Source organism: Megalops cyprinoides, chromosome 5 (genome assembly GCF_013368585.1).
Source record: "Megalops cyprinoides isolate fMegCyp1 chromosome 5, fMegCyp1.pri, whole genome shotgun sequence".
Taxonomy (NCBI): Eukaryota; Metazoa; Chordata; class Actinopteri; order Elopiformes; family Megalopidae; genus Megalops; species Megalops cyprinoides.
Window position 1 is genome coordinate 33871602 of NC_050587.1, and position 17056 is coordinate 33888657.

Sequence of the window (17056 nt, forward strand, 5' to 3'; positions counted from 1 at the left end):
ATATCAGATGAGTCATTGCTGTAGTACTCTTGAGCAGTGGTAATTAAACTGAATTGCACCAGTTAGTGTCTAACATTATAAATGTAAAAAGTGAACTATGTTGCACAAGATATGAGTGTGTCTACTAAGACAACGAATAAAGTGTAATTGCCACTGTGATGGTGTTTTGGCTGGAACGTTTTCCATTTTAAAGGTTCTCTCGTGATTTATTTTGGGTTCTGGGTATATACATTGTGTGTCTGTGTGCTTTTACACATCTTGAAGGCTTTTCACACTAAATATTTTTAGCCCAGGGCTAAGTGCAGTGTGAACAGCCTTGGAGAAAAACCCCATCCAGGAACTGTTCAAGGGAAGTTCAGTTGGTTGGGAAAAACGAACACATCGACAACCACGCACTGTAATTGACAGTTTTGTCAGTCTCAGAGTACATTTGGCCGCCATGCCACGACACACTTCAAACATTCGCACTTAATCCAGTTTTACTCAGTTTATACACAGTGGATTACCTACCAGGTGAGAGCTGTGATTTACCAACACCGTTGTAGAACTAATATTTTCCAAAGTTCGTTTCTGTGCTATTTTTGATGGCTTTTTTTAAAACAGATTTTCAATGGGCTCTTGAATCGATGGAAAGAACTGGCCAATGTTCTCTGGTAGAGGTCATTACCTTTAAAAGGGGGTAAAGTGGTCGTCTTTGCAGAGCAATTTCGGAATTTATGTAAGGGCTGTACGCTGTACGTGAGTAATTGCAGCCTGCTGCGGAGAGCAATTGAGGCAAGCGCCAAGGCGTTTATTCATAAAAAAAATCACAATTTTCCACAAGACGTTTCAGAATGGGCTTTCCCACTAATCGTCACTAAATAGAAATTGCAGGAAGTGGCCATTTTAAAGTTGGAAGCATTTTCTCTTAGTGCTTACACCGCATCGGTTTCGGAGAAAAGCAAACTGACAACAGGCAGAACGCCATCGAGCCTGTCACCGGCTTAAGGAAGGCGTGTCCCCGAGGCAATAAGCCGGTAAATCTGCGCGCACTCAATTCTCCGCGTACCCTCCAGGTGTTCCATTATTACTGCACCTCAGGCTAAAATGCCGAAATAAAGAATCCCGCCCATGGTATCTGATATCTCCCAGAGTACATAGCACGTACATACAGGACAGCCGTGACTGCAAATCTGTAAATACAGGGTGAGGCATCTCCGTGGGTGTCTGTCTGGTATCGTAAAAACAATCAACACCCTCTTAAAGCTTTCCTTCCTCCGTCTGCGATAAGCAGAGACATTCTTCCTGAACAATACAATCCACTCCGCCCATTCTTCGCTCACTGCCACACAAATGATGCTGGAATGCAGTAAGTGTTTTGAGGGTTTTTTTTTTTTTAATGTAAGAGATCGATAACTCAGAAACTTGTCTTAAGTTCCTTGCAAATCTTTGAATAGTCACGTCTGTATAGAATAGTCACGTCTTCATCTAATATCTTTGTGATGTGTATATATGACAATATTATACTTCACTATGTGAGCAGGTTTTCATCATGAATGTAGAAGGAACACTGGATTGCGAAATATGTACACTCATAAGAAACAGGTTCTCAAAGCCAAAATGTTAAGTATAAAGCCTTACAATGACAACATGTTTGCATCAGAAAACACTGCAAACATTAAATGTTCACTTATTTTTTTAAAGCAAGGCTTTTGGCAGGCAGAATACAGCAAAAGTAGTTAACAAGAACTGTTTCAGAGGGAGGGTGTGAATATTTTCATGGAGGGAAAACTTTGCTGGAACATGCAAGCTTCCGTGTCTTTTTCTTCTGCATCCCATCAAGCACGAAGAGCCATTGTGTGCTGTGAGGTGGAAGTTCCTATTGAAAATCCATAAAATGGAGTATTATTTTATCAGCTTGGCAGAATGTTCTTGACAAGGGTGACTTGCAGTACTTTCAGTCAGTACAAGTTCAGAGAATGCAAAAGCTGGTGCAATGCCAAATTTGAGTGCAAACAATATACCAAGCAATTACACCAAATCAGAAACCATGGCACACTTCTAGCTACTATCTAGTTAGTCAGAAATGTGGTGACTTATACAAATTAGTGGAATTTGGAAAGGAATTTACTTTACACAAATTATTCTGGATTGTTGCCATCTACTGGGTCTATTGGTCAATCAGAGATGAGTATCTTGCAAGAAAATCATGACAACTCAGGAATTTTTTTTAGTGGTTACTACAGTAAACTGATATAAATATGAAATGATTTTTAGATATTGGAGTTGTTGCAGTGCGTGGTTATGTGGATGCACATATCAATATATCTATTGCTAGTGGTTCAAATATATGTCAATGTCCAAAGCACATTCCAGGTCAGCCTAGGTCACCACTACATTTAAACAAATCATGGTGCTAAATTATATTATGCAGGTGTTGTCTATTGTTAACGGATACATTTTCATTGCCCAGTTGAGAAGTATTGCGAAATTTGTGGTTCAGCAGTTTTTATCAGATGTAGGTTCTGCATCTTGTGGGAAATTCTCCATCTAAAACAAGAGTAGTGTTTAAGACTTTTACACCATAAGTCCTTCCTGGTGGCATGCACAAAGCTCTCATAGAGATTTTGGCCAAGCAACCATCTTGGAAATCCCCCTTCAGCATTGTGCTACTGTAGCTGCAATGACAAGGCATGCTTTTTTTGGGAATTTTAATAGCTACTGTTCTTTTATAGTAATTTCCTTTTATATGACTGATTTATAGTCCTCTGTCCCTCTCCCCTTTTTGACTTTTTAGGAGATTGTTTGAATCCTCAACAACCCACCTGACTCATGTAATAATGAGCACATGTCAACTGGAGTGACCCCCCCCCCCCCAAAAAAAAATATTGTACCAGTTAGTTGAGCATTGCGCATTGGGGAGCTCTTCCAGTGGATGACTCATGGCGAACATTTCATCAGACTCTTTGGAACACCTCCACACAGACCAGCATTTCATCAGACACCAGCTCTGGAAACACGGAATACAGAAAATGCAAGACTGGCAGACCATCGTTGTTCAATCAATTACCAAAAAAAAAAAAAAAATCCAAATTAGGAAAACTTGTCCAATCACGTATCATTTCCACATTAATGAGGTGAATAAAACCTCTATGCTGCCTTTCACGGTTTCATTCAATTTTTTTTTTTGCATGCTGTGGCATTTCACATAACAGCAACTCTTACACTGTCAAATACAAAACTGTTACTTTCTCACTTGAGTTCATTTTGCATTTGAAGTTCACAGGATATTGAACATGCATATTTTCATGTGAGCCAACAATAAATAGACAACTCAACTGCAGACTGAAAAGTGGGTTAATAATCTTAAAAATCCATATGGAGGTGATGTTCAGAAGAGACTCATTTAATTAACCTCCTTTGAGAGTGTGAGTGTTATCAACAGGCTTCCATATGTCAGTGATGAAATGCAAACAAGACAACTGTTCTTTGAAAGCAAGATGGGGTTTAATGAAAAAAGGCTTGACATTCAACTGACACTGGCTATGATCCACCATCTTAGGCTGCACAGGACCATGTTCAATCTAACCACAAAGCACCCCAGCTTGCAAAATTAAGCAAGTGCTGCATTCAGGACACAGTATGAGCTATGTATTTTGGTGACCGCTACACTCTCTTTGATTTAAAAGACAGCAGAGAAAGTGACACTTGCTTAAATTTGCTGTTCGGCCAAGGACAAATGCTGTGGGGTTAGACTGGGTAGGGGCCGAAAGTCATAAAACGGCAACTCTTCCCAAAGGTAAAGTGGCCGCTGCAGCAGAGTTCAGTACACTGTGTTGTATTCAGAACATGATAACAGCTTGTTTGTTTAATTTCAAGTGAGCAAACTTCGAGACCTCTAATGGAGCTGCTGCTATTCGTCATTCTCTCAGTAACATGGTAACTGTTAGATACGAGATACCAACAGCAATGGCTATTGTTTAGACAAGAAATGGTTGGGCCAGCTTTTTTTTTAATAACAATGTATGCGGTTCCAAATATTTCTACAACAAGGACAAATAGTGTGTCAAGATAATGGCTCTGTGATGTTTATTTAGCTGTTTTTTGGCTTATTTTGAAATCCCAGTTCATATCTGAAAGCTGGAGCCCCACAACAGCACTGTTGTTTAAAATCCTGGGGCCAATGCTGTTTCCTGTGCAGTGGAGTGAAAAACATGCATATCAGATCAGTAACGGCTTGCTCTTATCTTTGACCCTTTTCAAATTTCTGGTCTGCATCACACAGCTCAAATGGTACTAGATGACCGTATAAAAACAATGGCAGTAATGCATGGCGTGCCAGTGAACTCATTGTAATGTTCCTGTTAAAAGGACTTTTTAAAATATATTCACTGCATTTTTTTTACCTGTGTGGTTATCAGTCATGACTAAGTGGTAATGAGCAAGGGTGAAGAACAGCAGTACATTCTGAGATATCATTCTAGTGAGATTGCAGGCAGTGTCTATCACAATATCCTTACAAAAACATAATATATTGTATAACACAGTAACTGCTTTTTAAATAATCATCTGATTGATAATGAAATAACAGGACTATTATCATACTAACATATGACCTCTCTTTAATGGTTCCTCACTAAAGCAGAGCTATAACGAGGTGGATTGGTTTGAAGCAGCCATGTGGAAAAATATTATCTTAAAAGACTGACCAACAAAAAACTCATGAAAGATATTATTCTCTCTAAAATATCACTAGACTTAACACAGTGAATTTTCTGTTAGCCTCAAAAACACATATCTATTCCTTTTTAAGGGAAATTTATGCACAGATTTAACTGCAATGCACTTTGTCCTTAACTTTTATGAGCAAAACAATAAGTCAGTGTTTTTGTTAAGCAGCATGATGAGTTTGGCTGTCACATCAAAATGTAAGATTTAAAAAACAAACAAAAACACATGCATATATATTCATTACTCAAAGTTAATGACAAAGCCTTTTGTGTGTTAGGCTTTGTAGAGCCTTTCTTTTGATCAATTCTAGATTAGTCAGGGTCCACAGAATATAGTAAATTAATAGAAAAAGTAAAAGCCTTCACAGAGTGCTCATTTGTTCCCCCATTTCTGGTGATAATAGAGTGTAAAAAAGCAAAAAAAAAAAAAGGTCATTGGGAGGAGAGACACAAAGCCAATAAAGGAAAGCCTACCACATTGTAATAGTAATTATATTAATAAAATTCCAGTCACCATTATTATTATCACCCATGGCTGAACATGGTTAGCAGACCTGGTAAAAGAGTCTATCTCGCCGTTTTCCGTCCCTTTTCTGCGTTTCGGGATGTTGACGATGTTACTCTTTGAAACATCGATCATCTTCCCTGAGACATCCTAATGCCTTGGGCTGGTGCTGTGTTTCTCCATGACGTGGTTTGGAAGCCTGGTCAGTATCACAGAACTGGCTGGGGCTCGCCTGCCAATCAAAAGAAGAGGTAGAACCTAATAAAAAGTCCATAAAAGTTCCATTTATTTGTATAAACACAAGGCAATGTTGTGACCTCCATGCATCTTCACCAAGGTCTCCGTTGCCCACCCTGTCCCACATCTGTGAAACGACCAACCCCCCCCCCCCCCCCCCCCCCCGCCTCCCGCCATCCCCCCTTGCTCAGTCCACTTCCTGCTGTCACCCTCTGATCTCCTCCGATGGGGTCATCCGCCATAACCCGTCAGCTCACAGCGGGCCCTGACAGAGGGCCTCATGAAGAAACCCCACCTGAAACTCAGCTTTTCCCCACCTGGACTCCCACTTACACTCGACCCCCCCGTCATTCCCCATTGGCCCACGCGCACATTTTCCCAATGCTTTTGCTTTCGGGAGTACTCTGTGCGTCTGATTGGCTGTTTTTTTTTTCAGAGGTATTTTAAGGATCTTGGGTTGTTCTTTGAGAAAATAGCACCCTTGAGAATTGTGTGGTTGGACATACAAAGCACACTGTGCAAACTGTCCTCACATTGCAAATTTACAAGAGCTTAGGCTGTCCAGTCACATACTTTCACTTGGTTTTACTTTCTCAGAGAACCAAAAGATGCATTAATCCCTTGCAAATTTGCATTGTAAGAGCTGTTTACTTCTTGTGTGGGTTTTAATGTCCAGCTAATTGCTTTCTCTGGGGTTTGCTTTGAAATACATTGTTTGTTCATGTCTGGCTTGTTGAGGGTGGTTGACTTAGCTCCTTAATATTGCTTTCCTTCTCTTTCATGGTCCCTGCATTTTAAGTCCTCTGAACAATTTAACTAGCAGAGTGTGTCCTTGACATCGCTTCCTGCTCTGTATACATTTATTGGCACTCCATCTTAGTTAAAAGGCATCTGAACTTCTGCCACTTCTGCCTGCTTTATCTTGATTTTTCTTTACTTACTTCGAACTCAGATTTCCTTTCATTTGGCACACATAGACAACCTATGCAGCCGAAGTGCTCTTATTTCTGTCATATTTCTTCCTAACTGTCTTAAATTTACTTGTGTCTAGTTGTGCCTTATTGAATGCCACCCAGTTGATCTGTAGTGCTGTCCGTGATAATGGTAACAGGGGTAAGCATTTGAGACCAGTGCCTATCCCTGGGGGAGACACTATAGTAGATGCATTACTGGAATGGCATCATTTTATTGGTACTAACTAATTAATTGCTCTCACCTGTCTCCTCCTGACACTAGCTGATGACTCAGAAACACCTGAGTGGGCTGTTATTCAGTGTGGCCACCGCATGACCCTGTGTAATCTGCCAGCAGGTGAGGGATCTATATATCCTGGTAAGATTTTTTTTGTGAAAGAAGTTAGCACTCTGTAAATCCCATTGTGTAAATTGAAGTAATCTTACTTCGGATGACCCAAAACTTGCCTCTGCTTGTCTGTGCCCTTTTGAGTGCCACTCTATTTTTCTGCGGCTCTGTTCGCCGCTTTCCCAGACTCCTACTTCAGTTTTGCCGGAGACTGCTTTTGTTTCCGTTTATGGTTCGAGCATGACGTTGTGGGCCGGTTGTATGTTTTCAAGGCTCTCGGTCTGGTTTTGATATCGATGTGGTTGTATGTTAATGGATTGTACGTTTTTGTAATGCTCTGTTGGCAGTTTATTCTCCTCTGGATCTTTGTCATGCACCTCCTGTTGATATTGTGCTTCCTTGATGTGCGTATCTATTTACTTGTTCTGTGTTGCCATTTTGCTTGATAATGCATTGCGTTGGAGTTAGTTATTTGGACGTGACTAGTGTTTCTGTCTTGATCCTCTGCAATCTTTTCCTTGGCCTTTGCTTGTTTCATTCAGTTTTTTTGTACAAGCGTGTGCAGTTTTGCTGCAGTGTCTATAGCCAGAACAGAGCTGTCTTCATATCTAGGGTTATTGATGTTCCCTATTCCCTATGGTTACATTATCTGTGCCTTCTGTGCTTTATATTATTGTCTTTATATAATGCATAGAGCTCTGGAGCCAAGTACAGACCCGTCTTACCCCTCTTTGTATTTATAATGTATGAAATGATTATAAGTTAACTGCTGCTTGTAGGTCACTGACGTTTTCTGTACTGTATATAGATGCTATGTTAGCATCTTAATCAAATTGTGTGTTATTTCACCAAAGGCTTTCTTTATACTGTAGACCAAAAACGACAGAGTTGAAGATCTTTCTGCACTTCCATGGTCTGTCAGATCTGTCAGATCATCTCCATTCACACCCTGTGCTCCTCCCATTGAACTTTGTCAGCCTCTGTCTTGCGTTTTTCCTTTAATTCTGGGTCAGGCCTTAATCTTGCTGATTGTTTCTTTGGCTCCAGTTTCTTATTTTTACCTTTCTTCTTTAACTTGATACAGCACCATGGATGCTAATGGTACATCACTGTCTGCTCCTGGGTGTCCTTGACTTTGAGCCTGAGTTCCTGAATATCTTTTGCAAGTTGTTTGCGGTATTGTTCTCTGTCTGGTTCCGGATTCGGTTTCATTGCCTTTGCCAGTGTTCCTAAATGCCTTTGGTGTGACCTAAACAAAGCATTAGCCATTATTTGACTTTTCTGTATGTTTCCTCAAGGGCTCTTGCCAGAACTTGTCAAGAACACAATAATCTTTTTGAGCGTACAGTAGATTATTGTATTACTTGTTGAATAATACATTAAGGGACATTTCCATGTTTGAGTAGGCATTGTATCTGTGCCATGACTACTCGCCTGTGTTTGTCTGCTCATTCAATCAAGATAGAACTAGCTAATTTCGTCTTGCAGTTGGAAGCATGGCCATACTGCTGTAATAACTTTGCACTGCAGATTTCTTCACTGTTAAAACAGTGACCTTGCACCTTGCTCTCTCCTGTGAGTGATTTGCAACTCGATCATTTATATTTAATGTCACCAAAACTGAGGGCCTTGGAAAGACTTGGATCACAGTCATGAACTTTTTTGTCCCCCTTTCTGTCTGTTTTCTCGCCAGCGAGTACATATGCATACACACACACACACACACACACACACACACACACACACACACACACTCACACACACACTTACAGTGGTGCATGAAAGGCAACTGAAAGTTTTTTTGGAAGTGCAGCCAAGAAGAAGGAAATCATATCACAGGCACTTGCAATAATTTGTGCTCTGAGAGGTGACGGAATGTCTTAGCGGGAGTGAAGGGGGATGGTGATGTCACATTTAAAAATAAGCTAACTCACGAGTTGTGAAGAAAAAGGTGAAAATGGACACTGCGGACAGACAGAGGACACAGGTGTTGCCTTGTGGTTTAAGACAAATTTCACTGTCTGATAACTTGCTTCCTTACCTTGTACGAGCTATATCACCATTAGTTTGGTCAGCTGTGACTGAACCTTACTGTCCTGCCATAGTTTTTTTTTTTGGGGGGGACCAAAAAGTACTGCCATATGCAAGGCAGAATTGTATACAGATGGAGGTAACTATATACAGTATAACACCTAATTACAAATATGCCAGTAAAGTATATTTCCTTCTAGTGTGTTCAAATGGCAAATGGTTGATATTATCATCGGTTCTGAGGATTTCCATCTACAGTTTTGCCCCAGATGTACTTCCCAGAGGTCATTCTAAATATTTTCATCGTAAATTCGAGAAAAAAAAATCACAAATGTGATATAAATGACTACCACAGTGGGCCTCCAGATTGGCTCAGACGGTAAAAGCGCTTGACCCAAACACAGGCTGAGCCCTACAACCCAGGTCTGAAACTGGTCATGCCATTTGATGATGATGACTAGGAGCCCACATCGGTGGAATAAATCGGCTTTGTTCCACTGGGGATAGGGTGGGTAGGTTGGCCAGGGTCCCCTCATAGCTCCACTCTTGACCCCTGACACTCAGTTAGGTGCCGATGAGTTACTCAGATAGCATCAGAGGGACATGCCTGACAGCCCATTCTCTGACTGTCTTTTCCTACTGGTGCACTGTGGGGCTTGTAGTGTGGAAATAGTCACAGTAGGCATGCCTGGGTATTGGAGGACTTTTAGTGTCTCATCCCAGCACCCCTGAGTCATTTCAGTGGTTGTCTGTGTAGTGGTCATGACTTTTAATGTATAATTGCTGACTACTAAAGTGAGTGAAATAGGGGAAAATGCAAAAAAGCAAAAAAGAGATGTGGTAGAGTCTTCAGGATAGTGTTGTATAAATTTACATAATTATGTTTTAAGAAACTGCAAATTTTGTGGTTGAAAGCACCATCACATGTTCAGTTTTTGTGCAGCCCTTCTGAAAGATTTGCTGGCATCATTGGTATTTTTGTTTAGTTAGAAATTTAGTGTTTTGACTAAAGCACTTGAAACCTAAAATCTCATTTTCACAGGGGCTTCTGTGGTGGGATAATAAAACAAACATACAAACAACAAATGAAATATTCACGAAATAAGTTTTCCCACTCAAAACAGCAAAATTGTTCCCAGGTTCAATCAAAACTGCCAAACCGTCTGAGGGGAAAGTACTATTCAATAAAAAACCCTTCCCAAACCAATTACTATTTTCCCCAAAATGGCTTTGCGGTGTTGATTGAATAAAGAGGGCACTTAACTGTAATATGGTACTAAATTAATCCAGGAGGATGTGTAATTTTTCCCATTGAATAGCACTTTTCCTCACAGTGACTTCACAATTTCTGATGAATTTCTGAAGGCCTCAGGTTCTGATAGAAAATTGTATTTGATTTCTTTTCAAAGTATAACATAGTGCTAAGGAGCAGGACTTGTAATCGAAAGGTTGCTGGTCCAGTAAAAACTGTAACTTTTTTTTGTAAGTTGCTCTGGATAACAGTGTCTGCTAAATGCTGATAAAGTAATGCAATGTATTGGATTAGTACTCTGTGTAAGGGTGAGGCTGTAAGGCTGTAAGCGTGTTACCATGGCTAAGGTCAAAGTTCACACACAGTGTGAGTGACAGGATGGCACATGCCTTCATCCTTCAGGGCAAACCATGGCTCATCCATCACACAGACCCGCTCCACCAATCCGAATGCATTAATATTCCAGGTGTCTCTCTGCTGTGCACGGCTGCAAATGACATTAGGCGGCACCGAGGTTTTTTTTTTTTATATAGCTCGCTCAGTTGGTTTCACAGCGTTGCCCCACCTGGGGCCTGTAGGGGCAGGAAATCAAACACCGCTGCCGGTTAACGGTGTCTTCTCAAAAGGGAAACAGCCCCGAAATGAGCAAAAGCGTGTATTTATAGCACCCATTGTGCTGCCTAACGCACGTACGCGAAAGAGGTGATTCTTCGACTTGACTGTAGTCAATTGAGAGGCAGGAATGTCCTTGGCACATCCGTTTTGTTGTCTTTTTTTCCCTTACCCGGTTTTTATGTTCTCTCTGGGAGAGCATTGCGGCCTGGTAAGCTACCGTAGTGCCGTCTGTTTTGATGTCAGGGCCACATCTTTCCCATTATCGCTGCGAGAAAGCGCTGCAAAGAAGCCTGAATACTGCTGAATGCTTTTATGTGCAGAAACAATGATATCAACAGTCTTGGCAGCATCTTCCCCCTAGAGAGGACTTTGAGAGAGCTAAAGACAAAATGGGGATCTCTGAGGTCTTTGAGTACACTCAGTTTAAAGTAAAGTTTTAGGAAACATTTTCAATAATAAATGGCTTAAATGGTTCATAGAGATGGCTAAAACTGACCTTTTACAGAGATTTGGAGATCTAGACCCCCTTGACTGCTCAGGTTTTAGAGAGGGGAATGTCACATTCAGATGTCAGAGCGTGACATTCTTTTGGAAGGAAAGTGAAATTTCTCAATTGTGAAACTGGTTGCTTGCTTTTAAATTTGTTATGCCTGCTAAAATGTGAGTTAAAGAGCAGCTTATTAAAAGTTACATTTTTGGTGATGGTACCCTTTAAACAATGCTAAACTATGCCGTTAATGTGATACCACACAAGCATCTATATTATTCATGGAGTTTAATGACATAATGAAGTTCATTTGAAGCAGACTCCGAACATAAAGTAAAATGTGCCAGAAAATAAAAATGCAGACTGAATACGTTTAATAATTTGAGGCTCTCGAGTGTGATATTTATACATACCAACTGGCCTGACATTCTACCCCCGGCAGGTGTTTTGATTAAGCATATTGCACATTTCAGAAGATACCCCCGGGGGTAGAGGTGTAATTTCATATTTATTGAGCATGTTTCCACGTGATCATTTTCGGCTGGTCTGCATTCCTTCTGCGTGGACTTTAACCCTTTCAAGAATCAGAAATCTTTATAATTGAGCCTTTCGTTTCCCAAGTGAGGAGCAGCCATTTTTCCCAGATACCCTGCAATTGGCAAGCAACCTAGTATTATCGACCATGGTGGGACTCCTAGACTAAAATGACTCTCATGATCAGTCTGAGACCTCGCTGTCACTTGACAACTGCAGGGTTGACAAGAGATTTTTCCTGTCCTCAAACTCACCTCATTTTATGAACTGTTACTGTGAAAACCTTTTTTGCTAGCATTTGTGTAGCATGACCACAATCTGATCTCCCCTTTAAAACACGGGCCTATGTTAAAGTACATTTTCGCACCTAAAAATCTGTACTGTATGCGACAGCAAAACTTAGACCTTCATTTACCTTAAGTTGAATGTGTTGGCAGTTCATTTAAGTTCAGCGAGTGCAGTAAAGTTTAAAAGTGCAAGCGAGCTAGCAGGAGAAATGGCGCAATTGAGAAATACATGACAGGGAATGAAATAATAACTGCTCCAGAGGTCAGAGGACCCCTGGCTCATGGCCGACAGGCATGAGAGAGGCTGAGTTGAGAGGAGACCGGGGCAATTACAAACACGACGACATTAGATCATGCACCCACACCCTGCTCTCAGTAAGGGCTCCCGCGGTGAGGCCCAAGATCCAAAACCAACTTCCATCCAGATGAACACAGCTGATCGTGCCCCAGTCCCGGCATGACAGGGGCCATATGAACTGTCCCACAAGCAGCTGTCTCCCAAAACCACTCAAGCATTGTCTTCTGCTGCCTATCAATCCCTGCTACCAAAACAACCCGGCCCCTCTCATACAGAGCAGCTGATTCTCAGAGAACATCATCCTAGCTACAAAGTCTATTTTAAATTTTGCTCTTGCTATACCAGGGGCAGTGTATCATAGTGGTAAGGAGCAAGGCTCGTAATTGAAAGGTTGCCAATTTGATTACGGCTGGGGAACTGCTGCTGTAGCCAGGGGCATTTCTAGCTATTGAAAAGATCAGGGGCTAAGTCAAGTTTGCCTGGGGCTTGTCCTTTTTTTTCAAGGGAGATCAGCATCGGTAGGTTGGGGAGGTTATATCTGCCTTTATAATAAATAAATATTATCACACCTTCAGACGCTACAAGTCAAGTTCCACTCTGTTGCACAGTCTGTCTGTTGTTTTGCTATAAACACCTCCTTTTTCAGAGCGAAAATATTCGGGGCTAGGCTTAAAATATTCGGCTATAGCCCCGAATGATTGGACCTAAGGATGCCACTGGCTATAGCCCTGGGTGAGGTATTTAACCCAGAATTGCCTCAGTAAACATCCAGCTGTATAAATGGATAACGCTGTAAAGAAACACTGATGTAAGTTGCTCCGGAAAAGTACGTCTGCTAAATGACGATAATGTAATGCTAAACTATTGTGTTAGCGCTAGAATCCCAGGGATATTGTATGACAGTACGCTTTTTATACACAAGTTTGAGTAAACGGGGTCACCTAACTGTAAACCTTGTTTTGTTTGTTTCACTCTCTTACGTGATGCAGTGTGAATGCAAACATGCACAGATGTGTCTGTGACATGTGGTCTCATCTGCTCCCTTCTCTCTGCCCCGCCTCCATGTTTTTCGCAGTGCGTTTGAGTTTTGTCTAAACATTACAGGGTCTGTTTTACTCTCCCTACTATATATCGACCACAACAAGCTTTTACCATAACTTCCGAGAGGAAATTTAGTGAAAGGAGTTTAAACTGGATATGTCAAGACTAAAGACTCAGCAAAATGTGCACCTTTAGTACAGGGGGTTGAAACGCTGGTCAAACTTGCTGTGAACCATTAGATGATTGACTTCAGCAGCATCAACCCTCTCATTACATCAATTTATCCTCCACATCTGTCAAATTTAGCAACTTCGAATGTAACTCTTCTTAATGTAATCCCGCTATTGGCTAAATTAGGGAGGTCGTCTTGTTAAAATGGCCCTAACCCAACCACCATTTCCTTTAGTCCCTAGGCATTAATTTACAAACTTTCTGCATTTACAGTGTCTTTCAAGAATATATTCTTTGTGTTGCACTTCATCTAAAGGGCTACTTTATGATTTCCTGGTTTTATTTGGTTGTTTCATTGTTGTTTTTTATTGTTCGTCTTGTCTTGGTGTGCTTGGCATCAACTCCTCAACGGCAATATTTTATATGTTTGTGCCCCCTTTGAACCTCTTTGTGGACCGTGTTCTTGAAAGGTGCATTAAAGGTGCCTTACATAAATAAAATGTATCATTATAATTAGTAGCCTGTATCCTCAACATGAATGGGGGGGGGGGGGGATCTGTAATGTAAAATCGCCACAGTAGTGAAACTCAGAAAGTCGCAAAAAAAATGACCCTGCGCGGGTTCAGCTTTGGCAGCCAGCGCCTATGTGGAGGATGGAGCATGGGGGCCAGCATCCCCCTCACCTTGGCGGCCGCGGGAGCTGCTGGCCTCTCCTAATGGCCACAAAGTTTTGAGGGCAGACGCAGGCGCCTCGGTGCGTGCCACAGAAAACATTTTCACGCCCTAATAAAGTCAAACAGGGACGCACTGGGCGCTGACCTGCGTGGGAGAACTCCTACCCATGCATGATATAATTTTTGTACGGTTCTCCTGCGACTCCCAGCCAAGCCATTCCTGGGGTTCCCTGGGCCGGCAGAAAGGGCGTTCTGTAAAACCAGCCCTTTGTCTGTCTGTTTTTACAGGTATTTGGGGCATCCGAACCCAGAGCCTGTCCTCTTTGGAGGACCACAATTCATCTTAGCTGCTGGCATCATCTTTTTTTGCTTTCAGTTTCAATGTTTCAGTTTTTTGAATTTGATTTCCCTTCAGTTGTATTGATCTGAAAATTTCTGAGCTGGTAATCAAGTCTTTGATGACAACTCCATCCCTTAGTAAACAAGAAATCAACGCATTTGTCCTTTCTTAAAAATGTTTATCCCCTTTTTGCTGCCCTGCTGGAAACATCAATTATACTTTATGCTTGTGTCACCACAACAGCCTCTGAATTAACACTGAAGCACTGAAGTGAAATGAATGCAATCCTCCAACACACTCACATGGAGCCAAAGGCCATTTTTCACACTACAAGTACACTGTACCACAGTGTAGGGGCTGCCAGTTGGGGATAGGAGCCACTCCACTGACATCATCCAAACAGTTCATAGGCACCTGATGAAACACAGGTTGCCTGAGAGTGGTAAGACAAGGAAACCCCGGACGACCAACTCACACCTATCCTCACTGTGGGCCTCCTGGTCATTCTTGATGGATTACACGGCCAGCGTTGAACCCAGACTGTGTGGCTCAGCCTCCACTCAAGACGAGCACCTTGCCAAATGAGCCCATCGGGGACCTGATTTTAGTTTTCTGATACATCCATTACGAACATGGAATCGTGCAATATATCTCATGGATGTTTCAAAAACATAGTTTTCTCAGTGTTGATATTGGCAGGCTTGGCTTGCCTATTGTTATTGGCTTATGCAATAACAATAGGCTGTAGATACATTTTACATTGGACCTGTCAGGTGGTTTACCTTTGTCTTCTGTTTTTGACTTTACATGTAATTAAATAAGAGGTTACCTGAAACAGGAATGAGGGCCAATCAATCTAGCTGCAATTACCTGAATTTGAATTCTTTGAATATGCAAAGAAATTGTTTTATTTTTTTCTTTTTTACTTTTTACACACCATCATTACTTTAAAATGCCAACAAAAATAGTTATGTACAAATAAAAAAAAACAGAGCACTTGCTTAAATCTGTTATTCAATGTTGCGGTTGGATTATATCTGAGGCCTCGTATATTTTATTGCTGTGACTGGATGTTCATGCCTGCATTAGAGACATCCCCATCCACAACAGCTGATTTGTGGAGGACAAAATTTATTGTTCGTGTTTGCTTTGGATCCTCTTGGTCTTGATAGCATCTTACTTTTGGCTCCGCATGTTCATTTAAACTCATTCTTAAGGCTCTGACTTTAAACATCCCAAGTCTGTCCCATTAAAAAGGAGAGATAACACAGCGAAGAACGACCGTGCCGTTAATTGCCGCGGTTAAGTAACATACATAAAAAAGCATTAAACGGGCAGAGTGACATTGTAAAGTCAGTCATCCGCTCACTGGGGGGTGGGATGCGGGGGGGGGGTAGTACACAGGAGTTTCAAAAAAAATTCTTAATGGCTTAAACAGCTGTGTCTGCATCATGGAGGCCTATCCCTCAGATGTGTTTTAGAAGTGCGCTGTCCATGGCAGAGGGCCTCTGCCTTTGAAGGTAACCTCGTTTTGTTGACCCAGATTTGTTCCCGGCAGCGGACAATGCCGCGGTTATCCCTGTCTGCCAACAGCAGACTTCTCACAGATCGGATCTGTGCGCATGATAGGATGTGGGTCCCAGAAATTGCCAATGAAAGGTCACAGACAGGGTCAGGCAGTGGTCAGTGTCTGCCTGCCAGAAGGAGAGAGCTGACTGACCACATGTGGTATTTCAGGCCTTCATCAGTGGAACACCATTAAGTGTGATCTGAGAGGCATTAAGGTATATTTGTATCTGCTTTCATAATGAAAGCTGAGGCCATCCAGAATTTGTTTTACTTCACATAGGGAGAGAGAGAGAAACTGTCTGTCCCATATTGTACATGGCTAAAGTAGGAGGAAGTAGGAGGAAGTTTTGTGCTATGAAGCTTGGAGACCATTTAAAGATTCTGAGGCAGCACATTTGGAAGTGCTTTAAATAAGCTTACTTCAGATACTGTATGTGTGGGACCCCTACATGTTTGAAATGAAATGGTGTGATATTTTAAAAGCAAACATTTCTCTTCAGCAAGTATCTTGATACTAGTATAAATCTGAGTCTCACACTCATTCAGAATTGATCATATTCTGACAAAATATTGTAGCAGAAGTGCATGGTTGTGAAATTTACATGTGGTCCACCTCATTTGACACTTAATCAGGTTAACCTCAAAAACGACACTTAAGGTGATTGAGAATGCCTTGGCCAATCCCTCCCAGTCCTCTTTCAGTTTGACTGAGGGCAGATGTTGCAAGCAGTTGCTGTTTTCAGATACAGCTCACGCATCGAGTCTGTGTCAGTGTTTACATTATGAATTGTTAATGATTACAAGCTGGTTGATCTGCTCAGCTGCGTTGAGAAATTAACTTCTGTTTTGTTCACTGCCACATGACAACATCCCAGGGCCCCCAGGTAAAAAAAATAACATGGCACAATGTGTCAGTGGAGGGTTCTTTTAAGAGTGCGCTGTGCTCAGAGGGGCTGTAAGATGGCCATTTGTGCCATTCTGCAGCCAGACACACATTCAGCACT